Source organism: Thunnus maccoyii, chromosome 17 (assembly GCF_910596095.1).
Source record: "Thunnus maccoyii chromosome 17, fThuMac1.1, whole genome shotgun sequence".
Lineage (NCBI taxonomy): Eukaryota > Metazoa > Chordata > Actinopteri > Scombriformes > Scombridae > Thunnus > Thunnus maccoyii.
Window position 1 is genome coordinate 11,554,572 of NC_056549.1, and position 22,190 is coordinate 11,576,761.

At 40.4% G+C, this 22,190-nt stretch overlaps 1 protein-coding gene across 1 annotated transcript in view; it reads right to left on the bottom strand.

Moving 5' to 3' along the window:
• The window catches only part of pak5 (p21 protein (Cdc42/Rac)-activated kinase 5), a 74,573-nt gene extending 54,545 nt beyond the window's left edge, over positions 1 to 20,028 (bottom strand). The window contains exon 1 of the mRNA XM_042391378.1: positions 19,902 to 20,028. The gene's annotated coding sequence lies outside the window, so the exon portion shown is untranslated. The remainder of the gene's footprint in view (positions 1 to 19,901) is intronic.
• Positions 20,029 to 22,190: the final 2,162 nt, after the last annotated feature.

Sequence of the window (22,190 nt, forward strand, 5' to 3'; positions counted from 1 at the left end):
GTCTGAGCTTCAGACCAACTCATCAGTTCAACAACAAAGTGGTACTGATGGAGACGACATGTGGAGAAGATTGACCAGCCTGTGAACATTTGGGATAATGTACACAAGTCAAAAAAATATATAACATAGGTCCAGTCGTTTTTAGACATTATAATACTGAAAAGTTACATATACCTATAAATATTTCACTGACCTGAGAGATACAGGACACCTGACGTCTCTGTGTGCTGATGTTTACTCTTAAAATAAAAATCTACCCCTATATTAGCTGTTCTTAAGCAAATGTAGGCAAATTCAATGCTAACTTCTGTTTCTGACAAGTCATTGTTCATCTGCAGTCTATATGCAAAAAGTACTGTCATATATGTAAATGTATGCACAGAGTATTTTTGTTTTTTCAGAGTCACACTTTGGTTGCATGCAAAGGAATCAGTTCATGCCAACTACAAAAAATTTATATTTGATTTCTCACTTACCTCCAGTTATATCTAGCGTGCAGAGTTTCAGTTGTATTTGTCTTTATGTTCTTCTGAGATTTCTGCCTTCTATACAGTAGAGGTGAATGAAATTTTTTGTCTGTTTGTTTTTTTGGTGTTCACAGCGTTGAAAAAGTAGCATTCAGAAAGTTCAGCTGCAACGTCACCCATGTCACCTTCATTACTCTTAACAGAATTCACTATGATCAGTTTTCATTGGGACTATTTCTTCAGTAGAAAATAGTTCCGGTGATACCTGTTCACAGAGAGGTTGGGCTGGAGGATTGAAATATTTAAATGTGGTTACCGCCTCTAATTAAAATTCCACCGATTCCAATGTGTATATACATCAGATGAAAAGTCAAAAAGCAAGAAAAAAGTAGTGAAAGAGAAAAAATAAATAAAATAAATAAACACATACATATATAAATAAATTGAGCAATTAGTTCACATATTTAATAGGAGATAGTTCAACCAGTTTTGGCCCATTGCTGGTATTTGCCTACCACTACTCTACTGCATATTGTTGCCTTGAGGCAGCAGGAGATCTGTTGAGCCTCTAACTTATACATATTGTAATTTTCACACATTGTAAACCTTGATCAGTTTCTATGAGGAGTTGAAACGGGTATAATGTTGCATTTTTGGTGTGAGTCACACTTTCAGGAAGTAAAACCACATGTGGCACAGTGATAGAAAAGGTTAAGATATATTTGACTATATAACACCTTATAATCAAGATGACCTTTTAAAAAATACAAGCATGTGCATTCATCTAAAAAAAAAACTGAATTGATGGTTTAAAGACATGTTTTAATTTTTCTAAACTGTGATTTTTCATTTGTTGCCTCAGGGCATAATTAGTGCAGTTAGTGTAAACAAGTACAGTGCCCATTCAAAACATGCCTGTTATTATTTCTTGAGAACCATATATATCTATGTATCAACTGAAAAATGTATCAATGTATCAAGGATTTAATAAATTAAATGGTTTTAATCCAGACAGAAACCTCACCAGGGAGACTAAACTGAGGTTGATTGGTTGATTCATTGGTTGATTCTGCTGCCAATCAAATGTGTCTGCGCTCCTATTGGCTAATTTTACTGCCTCGGTTTTTTTCTCCCTTGTGCACTCATTCTTCTCTCTCAGGCAGTTTAATTGAGTAGGACACACAGACGGAGATTTCTTGCTTTAGTAGTTAGATGTTGCAGTAGATCTGCAAACCTAAGTATTGCAGCAACATGGACCTAAGTTGTTGTTGCACCTAAAGGAAACAGGTGCAACACATGTGCTGAAGTTGAATAAAACTAGTTACCCAGTTGGGTAAAAATAATAAATTCTGTGGTCTTCATGTTGTTTTGTGTTTGCTAACACATTCACTATAACTTTATAAGGTGATAAGTCAGTGTTGTGTTTACAACTTGTTCTTCTGCCCCTAATCAATTAATATTGTTTTATATACAATGTGTATCATTGTCCTAATCCTTCATATAATCAGTATATTAAGTATCATACATGATTTTTTTACGACACAAAATGATAATCATCATTCACATTGACTTTAAATACAAACATATTGAAGAACAACCGATAATGTTTTTGTATTACATGATAAAATTAAATTATATGTTAATGTAAACCTTCAATAACAAATATTTTTGCCACTTGGGGGCAGCAGAAATAAAATCTGAACACAACATTAACATATCACCTTTTAAGCTGATAACTTATTAGCAAACAGTTACTTATATACACATCCAGCAGTTATGAAGCAACATTATCTACCAACTCTTTTGGGAGTATCTGGCTCTTCAGTTGCTAAATGCTTGATATGTACCAACTAGTTGCTAACTCTGTCTGTTTGCCATTTGCTGTGGAATATGTACTACAGGTACAGTGGGTTTTGAGAGAAGTGCCTGCTGTGGCCAAAAACAAAGTTATGAGAGAGGTGTGAGCAAAAAAACAACAGTAAAGTTGTGTGCTAGACAGCTAAACAATGATCTGAAAGAGACGGATGATAATTCTCTGTAGGTTAATCACCACAAGCGACGCCTCTCACATTACACATTGTCATTTGATACATCATTACTATAAAATAATTGATTATAGACACTTTAAGTACATTATATGTACCCTGTGCAGTAGAGTTAAAGATCACAATTTCAAGTAAGTCATTACCCATCTGTAACAGATGACTCCTAGAAATAACCTCCAGCCTGCAGCCCTGACCATTAAAAACCGTGTACTTCCTGCTGGTGGCTTTCTGGACTAAAAGCACTCTGTTCTTTGAAAGCCTCCTTCTTTCCACCCCATTATCTACACAAGCATGTTAAACCCTTGACTTAATCGTTTATTATTGATAGCTCGGCAAGAAGCCTTCCCTCCTGGCGTTATGGGAAAATGGTTAAGGCTGAGATGTAAAAGATGTAGGTTAAGGATTTGTGGAGCCAGCCACTACAAGGCACGGTAGCCTTGGAGCTGTGTTTATGTGTGGGGAGTGGGGACATTGTTGTGCATGAATGTTCTCCAACTGAAAACTGCTGGGGCAGAGTGTGTGTTAAGAGGACGTTGATAAAGGAAAACTCAGCATGTTTCCTGTATGTAAGTGTGATTTTGTGGTTGCATAAAAGCAGGAGCACAGGAATTAGAATGGGATCAAGAGAGTCTTTTTCATACACACAAGTTAGCTACAATTGATAAGCACAACGTCTCTTCATTCATCAGCCTTTTGACAGCTTTTCTGTATAACTGAGACTTATGATGGAGCAGGGCAGGGTCTATGTGTGAGCCTGGTATATCTGGGGTCATTTTTCTGTAAAAGCTGTGGCAAGGCCTGCTGTTTATGAGCTGGATAACATGGCTCTGACAGCATATCAATCCCTCACATTTCAGCCAAGGACACCAAGCAAAATGTCAGCTTTGACAGATGATGCGGCGTGGGATTTTCACCATAACAGCGGAGGACTATCCAGTTTACACCACTGCTTCGAGCCTCTTCTAGTGTGCCTATTAATCCTCTGAAAGCCACACACATGCAGCGGAGAAACACCAATATGACCTCGTTTTCAAGAGTAAAAGGTCATGTGACCGTGCACTTGTGGACAGAAAGGAAAAGATAAAGACCATGAGCAAACATAATGAGGAGATAATGTTCAGTGAGCAAGCCGGTGAATCAGAACATCTTGACTTGATGTTGATTTTGCAACAATGACCAGCTCTATGTGCAATATCTGACTTATCACACTTCACCTTACCAAAGATATCGACCATTTAAAGTGTAATATTACTATGAAATAATGTACATTTGCAAACTTTTGCCAAAACAGTAAAAAAAATATCTCAACTGGAAGTCATCCACAAAGACGTCTGTGTTGCAGCAGAACTGCAACCATGGCAACGTAAACAAATCTGGCCAGATTGCTGTTCAGCCTCAAATTTCATAAATTAAATGGTTTCATGCTCTCTAAATTAAAAGTAATGTTGGTTAATTGTGTTGCTGGTTAATTGTATCAAGGGTAAAAAAAAAAACAACAAAAAAAACACAACAAGCGCACACAATGCAGGGAGTTATCTTGACAACACAGCCCAGTATGACTCACAACTCCACCATTAGCGCACACATGGGAGAGGAAAGATAAGTCTAACCTACAGACAGAGTAGTGATACTTATAAAACATTGATCAGACCACCACTACAGTCTGTGGACCAATCATTTGCCAGCCCTCCCCCTCCACTATCTATTCAGCCTGCATGGTGCTTAAATCGGACTGCCTCCTCTTCCACTCCACTTGTCTTTATCCGCAGAAAGTAAATGGAGGCTTATACCTGCTGACCTACATTACAACTGTCTTGCCAGGATTGAGCAGTACAGCAGCAGGGCTATCCTTTGACTGGGCCATATGGGTTCAAGCATGTAGGATAGCAAGCAAGACAGTCCTGTTCAGGTGACAGCAGGAAAAAAAATGGAACAAAAGGGAGTTTTCCAACAGGGAAAGTGATTTTTATTTTCTTAGGGGTAAGAAGCAGCCACAAAATGACAGAGAAGTAGAGTTTCAGGTGCTGCTCATGAGCAACTGTGGTCAGATTCAACAGATGCAGACCAGTGGGATAAACCTCCCACTGCCCATATTGCATTCTGGCTCCTGCTTCTGTGTTGTTTTAAAAGTTGCCCATCTTTAAATTGCAACAGTCAAAACACACTACAAAACAGGCAATACAAAGACGACATCTTGGACTCCCAGAATTTGACATTTTATAGTCATATAGACTTGTTGAGTGCATTTCCTTCCTCATAAAACATTTCCAAAGCCAACTTTTGCATTGTTTACATCCATGTTCACTTCCTAGCAGTCTTCTTCTTTTTTTCCTTTTGCTGTTGCATTGCTACATATTCTTGTAACCTGTAGATCAGTAGAATAGTGTGAAACCATTAGCAGTTATGTGAATCGCGTTACTCCACATGCATGAGAACAAACAAAATGAGGGAGAACGTAAAAATATTCCTCTACAAGTGGTGAACAATTCCACAGGGTACCTTTAATCAAGAGTCCAAGGTACAGCCAACAAAGAGTTTAAAGTAGGGAGAGTTCAGTAGATCCATATGATTTGTTATGGAAATCTTTAAACCTCATCACAGGTGTCTGAAGGTTTAATGATGGTGAAACCGTTTCTCTACATGCACTCTCCCACATCTCACACATTTTAGGGCGGCCAGCACCCTAACAATGTTGACCATATACATATGAACTATCTCCTGCACCAGTGCCGTTTATGGACAGAAAGTCATTGCTTATAGGCTTCAGTTTCTGACAAACAATGTTCCCAACAGGCTCTGTCTGCAGTCCGACTAAACAACTGTATATCACAATGATATTGGCTTCTGCCAGGCAAATCTTCAATGCTGGCTCTGTGCAAATACAGTGTGCACATTCAGAATGTACTGTAGGTCTGGAAATATAAAAATATGTCTACAGAGACTGTAATATCTACATTACATACATACTGTGTGTCAAACATACTATAGCATATATTTCAGTGGATTTGGTGTAAGCAAATACTGAAAAAGCCAAAGAAAAACATTTACATTGACACTGAGAAGAAACAGTCAGTGCTTGACAAGCAGCAATTCAATTTAGGCACCAGTCCAAAAATAATAATATAGTTGCTCAGTACAGACCAACATCTAGTAGCAACTGGAACACAGAGTGATTACAGTGTTACAGGAAACCAAACAGGCGCACATGAAAGAATTCACTTAGTGTAAGCTGAACTGATTCAGCTGAAAATCAGTGTTTGACAAATCTTGGACCTATCCGAAATGGCTAAATGATCAATACAGAGATCCACAATGAAATAAAGTTTAATAGTAAAATGGAATTTGTTCTCTATCCAAAGTCTGTAGAGCACAAAACAAATGTCTCTTTGTATTCTGGAAGTTAATTAAAATGCTCTACATGATTTTTGTTTTCAAAGAAATTATCTGAGTAGTACAGTGGCAGCACAGTACTGTGAAAGCGGAGAATTTTGACTACACATGACTTTTGACTGGTCTCCTGACTACAGAGTCTGTTGACTACATGTAATGCTAAAAATAGCCCGTCTTCTCTCTCCACCAAACAGCTTCTGAGCTAATGTGGCCTGCTAGGCAGTGGTGGGTAGGGGTGTGAAAGGATGACATGCATCCAGTGGAGATGCTCTCATCAGCGGATCTCAGCTGCGCAGCGTTTGAGGATCAGCCGCAGACTCATACCAGTCCACATGACTTCACACGCTGATGCTCACTGATAACGTGTTGGGATTAGGGCCACTGTGTGTCGATATGTGAGCGCGTACATGAATGTGTGTGTGCCTGAGTGCCGTTCTCAGGCCTAGGATTCATGGAGAAGCTACAGATATACACACCCCATATAGCCACTGATTCCTGAAGGTGGCACCCACCACGAGCAACTGCATGTGACCAGATTCCAGTTAGTGTCAGTGAGTCCTAATCTGGGGGTTGGGACCCACCCAAGGGGTCACAAGAAGAATGCAAGGGTGGTTACCAGGGTCGGAAAAAGAAAAAACTAAATTGTTCAACATAAAATTAGGCTTATTTTTGTGTGACTTTTTTAGACTTGGGTGTTGCTTTTTTATTTTTGAAATGTTGATTGTTTTCACCTCTTCAAGCTTCTGCATTTTCCTCATTTAAATGATTTAATTGAAACAATCTGAGATGGAAACTCCTTACAGCTCATAACTTGTGATGAGGGGTCATAAGAAAAGTGTGAACCAATGATCTATGGACATAAATTGGGAGGGTCAAAGATAGAAAAAACTTGCTGGAGTTGGAGCAAACTTTTTAAATCATAGAGGAAAGCTACAAAAAATGAAAAGAGAAATAAAAGGTATAGCGAGATTACACCTTAGTGTTCCCAGAAGATAAATGCAGAATGATGTAGGCCTGCCATGCTCATCTGAAATGTTCTGTTGTGCTAATTTTGTGGAGAAAAGTGGCGAGAAAAAAAGAGTCCTGTAGCTGCTTTAAACCTCCTTTAATGTTTATGAAGTGTAAAAGTAGTAAAAGCTTTTTCTGTATTTCCCTGTTCTTTTTTTCCTCTAACTACCTCTGCCTTACTCATTGTATCCCAAGAAGAAGTGGGAGCAGATAATACTGTCACAGCCTGTTAAGATCAGGAAACTGGGTGTATTCTTAGTCTCAAAAGCCACACAGTTAAACTAAACTTATTTTTTCATCCTTTTTCTCTTTACTTGTCTATCTACTGTATCTCTCTATCTATCTATCTATCTATCTATCTATCTATCTATCTGTCACTGTCCTCATGCTCTCTCTCGTATCTTCTCAGCTCATCTTATCCTTTTAACCATAATTTGTATAATTTGATTATTGCTATACTTACAGTATATACACGCATGTTATACATACATATATGCAAATAAATATGCTCATCACATATTTCCATGCAAAAGATATAAATACATTTTGTCACACCCAGACACAGACTTCACACAGATGCACTGACAAACACGATGATTGGCATGAGTGACATGAGATGTAGCAGCCATCGTCATCTTGATTACAAGGACAGTGTATCAGAAAAGATAGCTAATAGCAATGTGCTGATTTTTCATGTCAGTGTTAAGCAATCAAAAGGCATCACAAATTATTTTTAAAAAAAAGTTGACAGGTTTAATGCTTAACTAATGTCACTCTCATTAAAAAAATGATCATTAATATCCATAATGATGTAATTCTATAATAGATCCAACAATAGATGCTTTAAATGCTCATAAAAATGGAAATTTTAACATCTACAATTTTAAAAAGAAAAAAAACATTCCGAAGATTTTAAGCAATACCCACAGCACTACTGTTTGTAAACCACGACAGCTCTCAAATCCATTTCCTACTACTCATCACACACACACACACACACAAAACCTCACTTCAGGGGGATTGACTGGCACTGGCTGAGAAAGTAGCAGCCATCATTACCTTGTCTGCTTGTAAACCACAAGGGCCATAGCAATCATCACCCTTAAACACAACGTTTCCTATTACTCAGCGCACACACACACACACATATGCACACACTTGTGCATGGTCCATTTCTGCAGATGGATAAATTACAGGAAGGGAAATGCACAGTGGCACAGCCGTCCGAGGCAGAGGAAATGAAGAGGCTTGGCTAGAAGGATAATTCAACGACAGGGGAAAAACAAGGCCAAATAATTCATAATGCATTGTAGCAGGCTGCATAACTGCACAATCAGGAGAGCTGCCTCTTTCCTGGAGCATTACAAAAGGGACGAGACAGCTGCTTACGGGGCTGAAAGAGGTGAAGGACCTAGTTTTTGCTGCTGGCTTTTTTGGGGGAAGGAGGTCATGCTATTTTTAACCAGATAATGTAAACAAATGCAACTGACCGCTGTATATGTTGCTACATGATGAATGTTAATGCATGAGTGACAAGGAAATTGCCTAATCTACTCAAATTGATTCAAGGATAATCACTTTAGAATTACATGATAGCCTTTGTTAGCCAATTAGAAATCTGGGCTCAACTGTTGCCATTAGAGGGAGATCCACCATTTTGTTTGCTTTGTTGCTGTAAAAACTCACAACAAACAAAGATGTGCAGCCGATTTATATTTCAGCAGCATGTGGCTTCCTCCTCCTCCTCCTCCTCCTCCTCCTCCTCCTCCTCTTCTTCTTCTTCCTGCATCTCATGGCTGACTTAGGGAGTTTTTTTTCTTTTGTTCTTAAACACACGGGGGGTTTAAAAGAAACTCGTGCCTGGCTTAATTAGAGCTACGCTGGCAGCGCTGTGAATGCTGCACAACCAGAACCCTGCAAGGCTGCTGGAGCTCCTCTGAAAAAAAAAAAAAAAAAAAAAATCCAGCCTGGCAAGCAGGCATACAACATACCCCCATGGAGTAGATACAGCTAACAAGCCTATATGCTGCACATTTAGCCTTGCCTTACACTAATAGATAGCTACATTTAACCCAGCTACAAATTAGCAAGTCGGTCCAAAAGCATGAGAATGTGGATTGCTGCTTATAGACATCCGATCATCTGCACAATCTTGCTTTTGCAAATGCTATTAGACTACAAATAAAGGTGCATAATGTTGTGAGTTATGATTATTTTGCCAGTAATTCTGCCTTTATAATGTCAAATAGTTCAATAGTTTGCTATTGGTCTCATAGCATTGCAGTACTCCACAAATAGAGAAGTATATCAATCAGTCTAATAGATACTAGATAAGCATTAGCCTGCAGCAGCTGCTCTGACGAGTTACAGAGCGTTAACATGCCACACACGTCACTGTAGATCTCTTTTTTTTATATCAGCTAAGTCTCTGCATCCCTCTTTTGTTGTAATTTCCTGCAGTTTCATGCCCAGGCATCAAAGAGAGCACAGCTGTGTCATTGGATGAATGCTTTAATCTATTCAGCCAGCGCATCTGTGAGCTCTGTCTTATGCTACGTCATTAGCCCCCCACCATAATGTGTGTATTTGTGTGTGTGTGTGTGCATGTATGTGGCCAGTTAGGGTTATGTGAGTATTCATGTGAACGCATATGCATTCAGTCATGCACACATACAGCGTACAGTATATATGAGTCTGGCTGCTTACTGTATCTGCTCGAACTGTGTGTGCTCTCATGCAGGAATCAAACTGAAAAATCCAATGTACACACTGGAAAACACACACACACACACACATTTGCACAGCTATCCTTGTTGGGACATTGCATTGACTTCCATTCATTGTGGACAGCCTAACCCAAACCCTAACCCTAACCTTAACCATAACCAATTCATGCCTAATCCTAACCGTGACCTAACTTCAGAAATTACATTTTACTTCATTAGGACTGGGCTTTGGCCCCCATGAAGACTACTGGTTCCGACAAGGTTGGTATAAGGGAAAAGGTCCCAATAAGGTAATAAAAGCACGCGCACACACACACACATACAGATGATGACATGAGAGGATAATGAGACTTTTATTTATGCCCCAAGTTGTGTTGGGTTCCCTGCTGAAGGCCATGTTAAGACATCACATCACAGATGCTAATCTATGTGATGGTCAAGTTTCCAAGCAGTGCTAATCTTAGGCCAGATAGTCACAGTAAAAGAGGAGGGAGGAAGAGGAGATTGGTGAGAAAAAGAGTGGTTCCCCACATGCCAGGACAGCCACATCCCCAAACACTAGTATTAATACTGTTTCAGCACAGTGTCCTGAAAAATGTGTCTGTTTGTGTTGACAAGGCTACATCAGCTGACATGTGAACACATCCACTGTGTTGACCGAAAAGCATGGCAGGAATCTTGATTGCAAAATTGACTCTGGGAACTGAATGGAGTCAACTTTTATAGGGCCACCAACCAAATATTAGGACAGATTAGATTGTCTTGGCTCATATAAATCATAGTCAACTGACTGCGTCCAATCAGAAAGTCATCTATTCTGTATAATTAGCTTAACAACAGGATACTATTTGTCCGCTGTAATGCTGATTGAATGGATTTCACTCATTTGTTCAGAACAAGTGGGATTCCAAACACTTGCTGGTCAATGGGAGAACACTGTTGTCCAGTTTTAGCTCAATGGCTTTGACTAACTATAGTATGATGTTTATTTAAATCAGATGTGAACATTTGTGGGCTTTAGTCCATTCTAGCAACCATAACTTGGCACAACAGGCCTGTCAAACTCTGGATTTCTCCATATGCTGAAACAGTGTGTATGGAGCTGTAGTAAGAGCTATACTCTTTATTCATTTATTATGTTTTTTGAGACTTTCAAAAACCTAAAACACAAGAATGAAAGTTTAAGGAATGGATTTATCTGCTCAAACCTAAGCTGAAAAACAGTTTACATCCTACAGTAGTAACCCAGTGTTACTTCCAACACCAAGGAGTACATTGTTAACTAACTATATTAGTTTGTGGGGTTACAGATTAGTCTTTGGTCTAGTGATGGCAGAAGGGAAAATATACTTTTAAAAAATAAGAACGCATGTCAGCTAAGCATTCAAACAGGGTTATGTTAGAAGGAAATAAGTCTGATATTACATTTTTCATCAGCATACTTGTAATACTGGGACTAACTAGCTGTACCCACTGTTTCAAAAATTACTAAGAAGTTCGAGGCATAAATCTGGCAACATAATCATTATAAACAGCGAACAGTAAAACTACTGTATTTTTGAGTGAGAAGGTCCAAAGGTCAGACTGAGGGTTGCAGTTGGCTCTAATACACAACAGTCAGGTTTGGGCCCCTGTTGCACAATGTCTCATAATTACCTCCCACATGCTGGATCCAGTGTGGATGGTGAAGAGGATGCTGTGATGTAAGCTTCAGTGTGATAGCAGTCTGCATCTTCAACCTCAGAGTTTCCTTTGAAGTCTCCCCATGAGGGTGTGGGAGCTGGGGGTTGGTAATGAATCAAGCTGAGCCATAATGAATGTCCTTATTCAAGTCTGCTTTGATGAAATTCAACCAAACTGATCTCGAATCACAGAACAAAATAGCGAGAGCTTGCTGACAACTGTTATGAAAGCTATACTGACTGGCAATATGATGGGAGAGTGTTGAGCAACTTCAGGGATCCCTTCGGGATACTTTACTCTGTTTCTTCCTTTTGCTCATTCTTCCCTTCCTCTCTTCTCACTTCCTCTGTGATCACTGACTGGAATGCAATCAGATGAGCGTCTACAGTTGCATAGAGCTGCTCGATTATGGCAAAAATCATAATCATGATTATGTTGATCAATACTGAGATCATGATAATTTAACATGATTACTCATTGACTCATGGAGCAGAAACAGGCAGATTCCAGTCACTCGCTATGGTGGGTCTGGAAATCAAATCAATGAATCAATAGATACAAACACTATTGATTTCTTCCTGTGGAGCTGACATGAAAACTATTTTGGTTCACTAAATTTCTGCTGTCAGTCAACCTGGTGAAGGCAGTTTGTCCGGCCGCTGTCCTCTCAGCTCCCCAGGAGCTGCAGCTGACAGACAGCTGCTTCTGTGGACAGAGATGCTGAACACAAGCCAGAGTCGGTGTGGATTGAACACATTGAATGCACCTACACGTCGCTCACGTCTTGCTTCCTGTGTGGATTCCCAGTGAGAGTGAGTTTGGGCTTTTAGGAAGGGGTGCGCTGGATTTAAAACTCAAGACAAAACAAGAGCATCATTGTGAAACGGAATGTGGCACATTAATTGTTTTATCTCGATTATCTTGTTTTCATTATTGCTGGAAGCAAAACTCGTAATTAAAAATAAAATTTGATTAATCATCCAGCTCTACAGTTGCACCAATGTTAAAGGTCCAGTGTGCAGGATTTAGTAGGATCTAGAGGTCAGGTGGCAAATCGCTACCAACTGAATACCCCTCCTCTCCCCCTGCCCTTGCAAGCGTGTAGGAGAACCTACCGTGTCTGCGAAACTGCCGAAAAATGCGAAAGGCCCTCTCTAGAGCCAGTGTTTGGTTTGTCTGTTCTAGGCTGCTGTAGAAACATGGAGGTGCAACATGGCGGGCTCTGTGGGAGGGGACTTGCTCCCTCTGTAGATATAAAGGGCTCATTCTAACGTAACAAAATCACAAAGATTCTTATTTTCAGGGGATTATACACTAATTGAAACATACTTATGAATATTATATTCCATTTCTGCCAAGTCCGTTGCGCTAAATTCTACACACTTCACTTTTAAAGTCCAACTCTGGACTGCTGGGTGGTTGTCATGCTTAGCAAATGTTTGCTCCTTTACAACACACCCTCATACAGTACATATCTTTTCGTACCTATAAGAACAGAATACACCCATGTGTATCATCATGTATCATCGTGTAACATCATGTATTGTTGCAGTCCTGAACTGGGACCTGGTTTGACAACTATGCACATGTGCAGCAATGAAGCTGTTTATGAGCTCTATAGAGTCCACTGTTAGCCTTGCACATTCACCACTGCGTTGTGTAATTATACAAACACAATAAAACATCATAAAATACACAATCTTTACTGTAGAATAATAATCCTGTTAACAAAGTCAATACAAGCTGCAATTTCACTTATCTTAAAATTGATTGCAAAATAACCACCAGTGTGCTGCATGAGGCCACAGAAATTAGCCAAAATGGCTTTTTACACTTAATATAAGAGGAGGTGCAGCATCACTGTTGAGATGTTTTATAGAAGTCTGGGGCCCATCTGGAAACCTTCGGTATTCAGGATAGGTAAAAAAGACTGCCAGGAGTAACAAAAGAAGTAAGTAATTATGGAGAGGAATCCCAGACAAAGCGTGCAATAGACTGCCAATGACATAAAGGTGTGCATGAGACCAACTGTTGCTGCTGCTTCCGGTTATGAGTTATGTTTATGATGGTTTGCTATGCAACTTTTGGTTTTTAACTAGACTTGCAACAATGCAGTAAAACTGCCTTTTAAGCCACAGTGCAAATCATGTCAGGATTACACATAAGAAATTCAACTCAAAAAAAGGGTAACTGGGGACTAAAGCTGAGCAATTGGGATGTAACAAGGTAGGTGTTTGATTGAAGCTTTTGTGTCAGCTATGTTTATTATATAATATATTAATATATATATATTATTAGTAACAGTCTCTGACAATGACTTTAACTCAGATTTGGTATTGGTCTTTCATGAAGTTGGGTGGCCTCACAACACAATACAATAGCAGAAGCCAATATATTATGATCTTGAGTCCCTTGTATGATCAAGCTGCAAAATGCTGGATATAACATTTCCCACAATGCAACAAATGGCATATTTTGTCCCTCCCTGCCTGGTAAACACCCATGTCTTTCAAACTCCACACATCCAGTTTGTAACACATAGCATTGCATTAAAATGCGTCTCATATCCAGATTGTATCTAGATATAATTTAAACTTATTACAGTTACACCTGGTATTAATATGTTTCTCCAGTGTCCACATTGAGATCCGATCGCTCTGTCCAGCTCAAACATCCAAACGTCACCTCCTCTCATTTGCGTGGGTCCAAAAAAAACAAACAAAAAACCCCCAAACAAACAAAAATAAAGATGGTAGCCATCCATGAAGCTGCGCTATTGTATGGACTGTTGCTTCCTTTTCGACATGGGGGAAGAAGCCTACACTTGACTCTGTCCACGAGTGTCTTGAATATCCATAGCTTTCTTGCTACTTCCTTGCAAGTGGCTTAGCTCACTAACTGGCCAGTGGCTGCTACCTCACTGGTTTGGAACATCACACGTGATTATGTATTTCTGCCCACGTAGTTATTGTGTGTGAATTGACAACACAATTGTATTTACACTTGTGTTCAGTGTGGTCACAACACATCCCTGACCACTTCTAGAGGTGGTCCGGCTGACTGGATCACAATCTGTCCTCAATGCGTCTTGGATGCATTTACAGCTGTACTTTCATGCGGTCAAGCACTATCCTATTGCAATCCAATCACCCAAAACTCACTTTAATGCAAGATGTAAAGGGGGCTTTCTGTTTTTTTAGTCTCCAAGCCCAAAAACAGAGATATCCCCTGATGACATCATCAGGGTCATTTTCTCTGGCTTTAGAAAGCTCCCTCCAGAGCCACAGAAGACAGAATACAATTGTTTTATCACAGACTAAGCAGTTCTCTCCATGACAAGCAAACTAACCATGATGTGTAAAATCATGACGTGTAAACCTTTAATTGACTGCCATAAGAGGGCATAGTGGATGTGAAACAAATGAGAGTGACACTAGTTTTCTTTTGCATCAGTACATCAGTTTCAAAAAGCGATTCAGAGGAAGGGCGCAGACACAGCAATAGGCTTTCTACGACTGCCCATTCTAAACAGGTATCGCTTTAATAGTGATTAAACTGGAATTAGGCTTCAACTGGTTACTACAGCAGTTTACTAGTCCATGCTCACACACACACACACACACACACACACACAGGTAAATGCAAGTATACTCAAATATTTCTGCCTCTATGGAACACGTAAAACCCTGCACAATGACACCAGTTTTTGCCAACATACAGAGAAGCTAAAGCCTCACATCATAGACATTAACCACCACACAAACACACACACACACACACACACACACACACACACACACACACACACACACACACACACACACACACACACACACACACACACACACAAAATAGCATACCACCCTCAGCCTGGAGGGTCAGTGACAGAGCTGTAAGGGCCTGCGCTGTGTTGGGCAGCAGCAGAGGCAGATGCAGCACTCAGTAGCCTGAGGGCATTGCTGGGTATTCAAGCTTCACTGGGCCTCTTCATAGTCCTATGACCAACGGCACACACACACACACACACACACACACACACTTCCAGCACAGAGCCAGTCAGGCCTATCCAGCCTTTCGGACAAGAGGGGAATCGGTAAAGAACAGCCTCATTGAGCACAGACACACACAAGTTAGACTGAGAAAAGTGAAGAGGATATGGGTTATGTGTCTCTTCTATTACTTCTGATTCTATGGAAGTATCTGGGTTAACTCTTTCTGTGTGTGTGTGTGTGTGTGAGAGAGAGTGTGTGTGTGTGTTAATGTGAGTATTATCAGGCTGAGAAAGGACACTGACATGACACAGCTCAAAGACGGTTAGCACAGCTTAGCTTCATCTAAGCTTTGTTTATGACAAACAGCTTTTTAATTCAGTTGCTGAATATGAGATGACACCAGATTTTGTTCAGACCTGCTTTGATTTATACAGTTTAATAGTTATTTCATGATCACAATACAATGCAGATTTACTGATCACATTATAAAGATATGATACAATGCCTGTACCATTTATTAACCCCCCGACTGGCATGGCTCTAAAGATGGCAATGTTGACTGGTCAGTTGGTCGGTCGGTCCACCACTTTGGTCCAGACTGAAATATCTCAACAACCACTGGATGGATTCATGGAGTGCCAAATTTGGGACAGATATTCATCGCAAATTCTGAATGAACTGTAGTAACTTTGGTGACCCACTGGTCTCGTCAAATATTTTGTGACTAAATACCAAACACCTGTAAAACTAATCCCATCAGCCTTAGATGTACTGTGTGTTTAGTGCTAATTAGCAATGCTAGCATGCCAACACGCTGAACTAAGGTAGTGACAATGATAACACTAGCTAAACATCAGAATGTTAGCATTGTAAGCATGTTAGCATGCTAATGTTTGCATCCCTGTGCCCAGGTTCAGCCTCACAGAGCTGCTAGCAGGGCTGTAGATGCTTATTTTTGTATGGAAATTGTGGTATCATTTGATAGCACATATCCCTAGAGAGACCCAAACATCTACCTATGCACACACAAACGCTGTGTCCTCCTATATTTCTCTAAATTGCTTATGCTCCTCTCCTCTGTCATCATGTCTCTTTTGTACACTCAATCTCTCCCTCTGTCTCTCCCTCTCGCGTACAGACAAAAACACACACATATACACACATCTCATTCTGTTACTGACATGCCAAGTCATGCAGAAAACACAAGGGAAGCTTTTTTTAATCCTGGGACAAAAACAGCAAAATGCAATAACCTGGGACAAAAGTGCTGACATCTGAAGATGAGTCTGGCACTCGGACAGACTACTCAGTTGCAGCTGAAATGAATATAAGCAACAGACTAAAGACAAAGCAAGAACTCAAAGACAGATTCCTCTCAGGTTCCTCTTCTATATTTTTTCTCCGAAAAAATCATCCTTTCAGTTGACTCTTCTCTGTCTGCTAGTCTCTGGCCTTCTGATCCTCTTATCCTCCCCCTTCTTTTTCTCTCATCTTCATTCTTCAGCCCCACATTCATACCCCTTTTTAGCCCAATACTTTACCCATCTGTATTTTCCTTTCATCCCCACCTCCTGTTAAACCACCACCACCTCTGGGCTGCAGCTTATCTGTCTATCCCCCTTTCCTCGCTCTCTTATGGTCACCTGTCCTGCTCTTCCTTTTGTCTACCCTCCTCTCATATCCTTTCTTCTCACGTCTCTTCTGCCTTCTTCCACCACCCCCCCCCCCCCCCCCTCTCTCCTTCTCTCTTCATCTTTCCTCCCTCGTCTTTCCCTCACCGTTCTCGCTCCCCTGACTATCCTTTCCTTTTCTCTGCTTTTTTTCCCTTTTTATCTTCTCTTCTCTATCTGGTGCCTTGTTTGCATACTCCCCAACTCTGCTTCTTGATTAGCGAGATCGACCAGTGCAAGTCTGCCAGACACTTGGTTAAAATGGCCAATGGGTCTTTCGAGAGGCGCCCGTATAAATAGAGGGCTGAATCAGACGTTTCAATTACAGTTAACACATTCCCACCCTTGCATTTCAAACTCTATTTAACCACAAGGAGAGAGACGGAGATGTTGGCCTGTGACACATGAGGTCAGCCTTGAAGGTTGAGGAAGTAGCATCAACAGAGAAGACATAATGACAGTGTGCATAGCAAAAGCACTGCTGATTTTCTTCTTCTGGTCAAATTATTCAATGTATGACTCCCTCGGACTCTTATGTAATTGCGAATTTGTGCGAGCAATGAAGGCCGCCTCCTCATAGACAGCGAGAGCAGTCTAGTGCAGAGCCATAGGGACTAAAATAGTTAGTCATGTGTTCATTATCGCTATCCTCTTTTAAATACTCACCCCGTATCCAGAAACATTGAACAGAAGAGGACCTTCGAGTGGGTCTGTGCATGTGTGTGTGTGTGTGTGTGTGTGTGTGTGTGTGTGTGCAAGGTTGAGAGAGAATGAGAAACAGTAAGAGAGTGAGAGAGAGAGAGAGAGAGAGGCAGAATATGAAGGGAATGAGGTTGTGGGATTGTGATAACTTCAAAGGTTATTATTATTATTACTGCAGGCTGAAGCCATGCTCTGGCATCCCTCAAGCTTTGATCATTATGTAAAGCTGTTGTGCTCGGTGCTGGCACTGAATACATTACAGAGTGGATAACCAGGGAGTGCGCAAGCAAGCGTACACAGACCAACACATTGACTCAGCTTCTAAGTTTCCTCGGATTTTAAAATAAATGCACATCTTCATCTCTAGAGAGAGCCTTTAATCTCACCTTGACATGTCATCTAGATGGGAGGAGGACGCAGATGGGGAGAGATTGGAGAGCAGCAACAATATTCAATTTGTGATTGATAGCAAAGGGCTTTACTTTGACTTACAAGGTACAGAGATCACAACAATACCATTATCATAAGGCCAAAGAGCAGCAGTTTGGTGGAGGGTAATCCCTCTTAAAGAAATAGTTTGATATATTGGGAAACATGCTTATTTGCTTTCTTGCCAAGAGTTACGATGATTTGGTTTTTGTATGAGACATGACGTGTTAATTAGTGAGCGCCGGAGGTGCTGGCTGGCAGATTTTGTTACATTTGGGCAGAGCTAGGCTAGCAGTTTCCCCCTGTTTCCAGTCTTAATGCTAAGCTAAGCTAACCTGCTATCATTTTGGGAGTAGTATCAATCTTCTTTTGCCACCACAGTTTTCGGCAGAATATAGTTTGCCAACATTTCAAGGCTGCATGATACACATTTGTTGAGATATTATAAGTTGTATGACGATAGAAAAAAGGCATGAATACATGTTTCTATGAAAATACTATACTATGGGATATATTTTTGGTTGTTTGCAGGGCTGTACCTAACAATTATTTTTATCACAGATCACACATCTGCAGATTAATTTCCTGGTTTAATATCAAAAAATTGAAATGCTCAATTCATTTCTTAAAACACCATTAATCGGCTAATTGTTTGGGCCCTGGTTGTTTGCATTAGGATGCTTGTTGACCAGAGGGGACAGTTAGCTCCCTTAATATTGACATCCCTGCCAGGCACAAAAACACTGCAAACTGCATCCACTTTATCTCCTAGCAATATAGGCCTAACAATAGCAAGCACCACAGGTCTATTCTCCATGCTCTAGGGCAAAAATATAGGTCTCTTGACAGCTTTAGAGATTTTGTGCTAGGTGTTTATATTACCCCTATTAATAGAGTGTTGTTGTTAGGGCGATTATGGGCTTAGAAGGGGAACCCCAGCTCAGAGGGCCTAGCCACCACTTTTAATTTTCGTCTACACATTCTAATCCGAAAGCCACGTTGAACTTGAAAACAAGCCATCTGTTCCTACACTTACCTGGCCTACATTAGCCTGAGCACCCTCAAACATTGCCTGCAAAAAAAACCCCACAACATCTAAGCATGGGTAGTGCAAATAAATGTCTTGCACTGTCATCATCACTGTGATACAGTAGAGCGATAGAGAAATATAGAGTGGTCCTACAGTAAAAGGGATGCTGTCACAGTATAAATGGAATAAACAGCAACAACATGACAGCTAAAAGTCCAATAAGGCTGTAAACTCACTGTTGAGCACCATACACACACGGAGTCCCTGCTGCTAGATTAGCGGGCTGTAGGTGAAATACACTGATTTTTTTTTCTTCTTCGACCACCAACCATCGACAACGACTGCTCCTCCTTTACACAACAATGACAGCATTTAGGAAAATTAGGCATAAACAGGCCTTCAGAGTCTATTTGCAACATGCATTAGGTGTGATGCCCACCCAGTTCAATACCAAGGACAGCGGTCGACGCACGGAGAGCCTGACAGCCATGACAACACATGCACTGCAAAATGACAGATTTATTTCTGCACGGATGCATCGTAAGCACCGACACAAACCTGGCCCGAATGACACTGCTGTTTCAGTGTGAGGCATTCAACCCGCGAACGGAGAGACAGAGACACAAGCTAAACCTTTAGACAAGCATTTCGCCTTTCCAGAGCGGCTTTTTTGCCCCCCTGCAAGAAGAAGAAGCAGCCCCAATTTCACCAAAACGCATCGTCAAAGCGCGTTTGTGGAACAACATGCTGAGCACCTACCTGCTTGTCTCGGGGTCGAAGAGCTCACATGTCCCGTCGTTTATTTTGGTCTGTTATTGTGGTTATTATTACTATGGTGGGCAACGTTATGTGTCTGCCAGCGCCATGTTATTATCACTGAGTGGAGGACTGTGCGGTCCTGTGCGCTACATCCGGGCTGTTGAGGAGAGCGAATGAGCGCAGTTTGTGGCGGCGGAGAGGGCGGAGAGCGCGCTGGATACAGTATGTGGAGCACCTGTGCAGCAGACTGTACCTCCGTTACATCCACACACCTACATCGTTTAGTACGTTTTCCAGGAAACTCCAAGCATCTGTGTGTTTTCATTTCCTTTAAAACGTGAGGAACGAGAGTCTACAGAGGCAGTTTAGTGCGTTATCAGAATCAATATCAAATTTATTCGCTGAGTATGTAAACGCACACAAGGAATTTGGTTCCGGCTGTTGGTGTCTCTCAAGCAATATACAGGCAATGCACATATTATTTACAGACAAAACAATATACAAGCAATATACAGATTATATAAAAGACAAAGTGCAAGTGTGTGTGTAGTACTGCAAACAACAATAATGTGCGTCACGTATGGGAATGAAATTGGGATATATGAGTATCCTGCAAAACCTTTCTTTTTTAAATATCTATTTTATTTGAAATAGATATAAGGTACAGGTGTACATGATACAGCATAACTGACTTCTCCCATCACCTGTTTTTCACATTTAGCCTGAAGAATAAACAAAAAACAGACATACTTTAAAGTAAAACATATAGGCTACTCTAGACTACATTTATACACGTACCCATACCCATATACATGCACACACAGGCTATGATACATATATGTTTATGTTCATACACACAAAAAATATGTATATACACTATAATGTATAATTAGTTGTGTCTGGAATGATGTTTCTTTTAGATTTGCTAATTATAAACACAAAGTAGAAGGAAAAGCCAGGATATCCCCAAAAACAGTAGCATTCATCCATGAGTCCTTCCATGGGAACCATGAATGTCTGTATGAAATTTGGTTTCACAGGATAACTTTGATGGTGTTATAGAGGAAAGGTCAGGGAATCACCAAAGTCATCAGGTTTCATTCTGGTCACCCTGGACATCTGTTTCTAATTTCATGGCAATTCAGATGTTATTTCACTAAAAGCAAAAAAAGCATTAACCTCCTGGGTACGCTGGAGGTAAAGTCAAGGGATCACCTTGGGATTTATCCTCTGGGGATCATGTCCTTAAGTTAGTTGTTGAGATACTTCACTTAGCTCTGGTACCAATCCAAGACCCCTTGGAAGTCCCTAGACCCCCCAGCTCTATGTTAATAGTTCCCAGCCCGTGGCCACTTCACTACCAGGGATCATTCAGGAGACTCCAGTGTGAGGGACAGCAAAATGTGTTATTGTTTTTATTTATTGTTTTAATCTGTAAATCAAAACTGTCATTGACTAGGGCTCATGATTTTATTATTTTTATACATTTATGCATGGCCAGATTGACCTGCTAGACGGCCCCAGAGCAAAAATTTGCTGCAGACTATTAAACCCCCTTTCCTCCCATTGGCTGTGTAATGTGTACAGTTTTTTAGTACCTGCCCCCAGATTTGAATACACAACGATTCAAGTTTTTGCAACATGCAAATGGACTGTGACACAGAGACAGGGGCTCCCCCTTTATCATGTCCATTTTGTGTGGTTGATGATTGTATTTTTAAAAATTTCTCAAAAAACACATAGTAGTTATAACTTACAGTATAAGACATGATAATTATTTTAGAGTAGGTCTAACCCTGCCACACATTGTTTGACTGTGCCAGACCAAAAATTATAACTGGTGCTTAAACAGATTCAGTGGTGAATCAATGCAAACTGTGGATAAACAACCATTATCATTATCCAGTTGTAATGAGGTTTTGAGTAATGCTACTAATTGAACATATGACCTTCAGTGTTGAAGATTATGGCCTATAATCTTTCACACAACGGTTTCACCTGTATATAGACATTGTATGTTGTTGTCCATTTGTTGTTCCTATATTTATTAATCTTATTTTTCACCCACTTGCTTTTACATAACACTAATATGTTTATGTTTAATTATCTCTGTTTGGCTTGCTGTTCTTGTGTATCTTTCTGAAGATTGTTGTGTTTAAGCACATTGAGAGCCACTAGAAACTGGAGTCAAATTCCTTGTATGTGTGTGTTCCTTGATTCTGAAATGTTTGGGTGTTTTCTTGCTGAACCTCACATCCTCTGAAGTGCATTACTGTATATCAAGTTGTC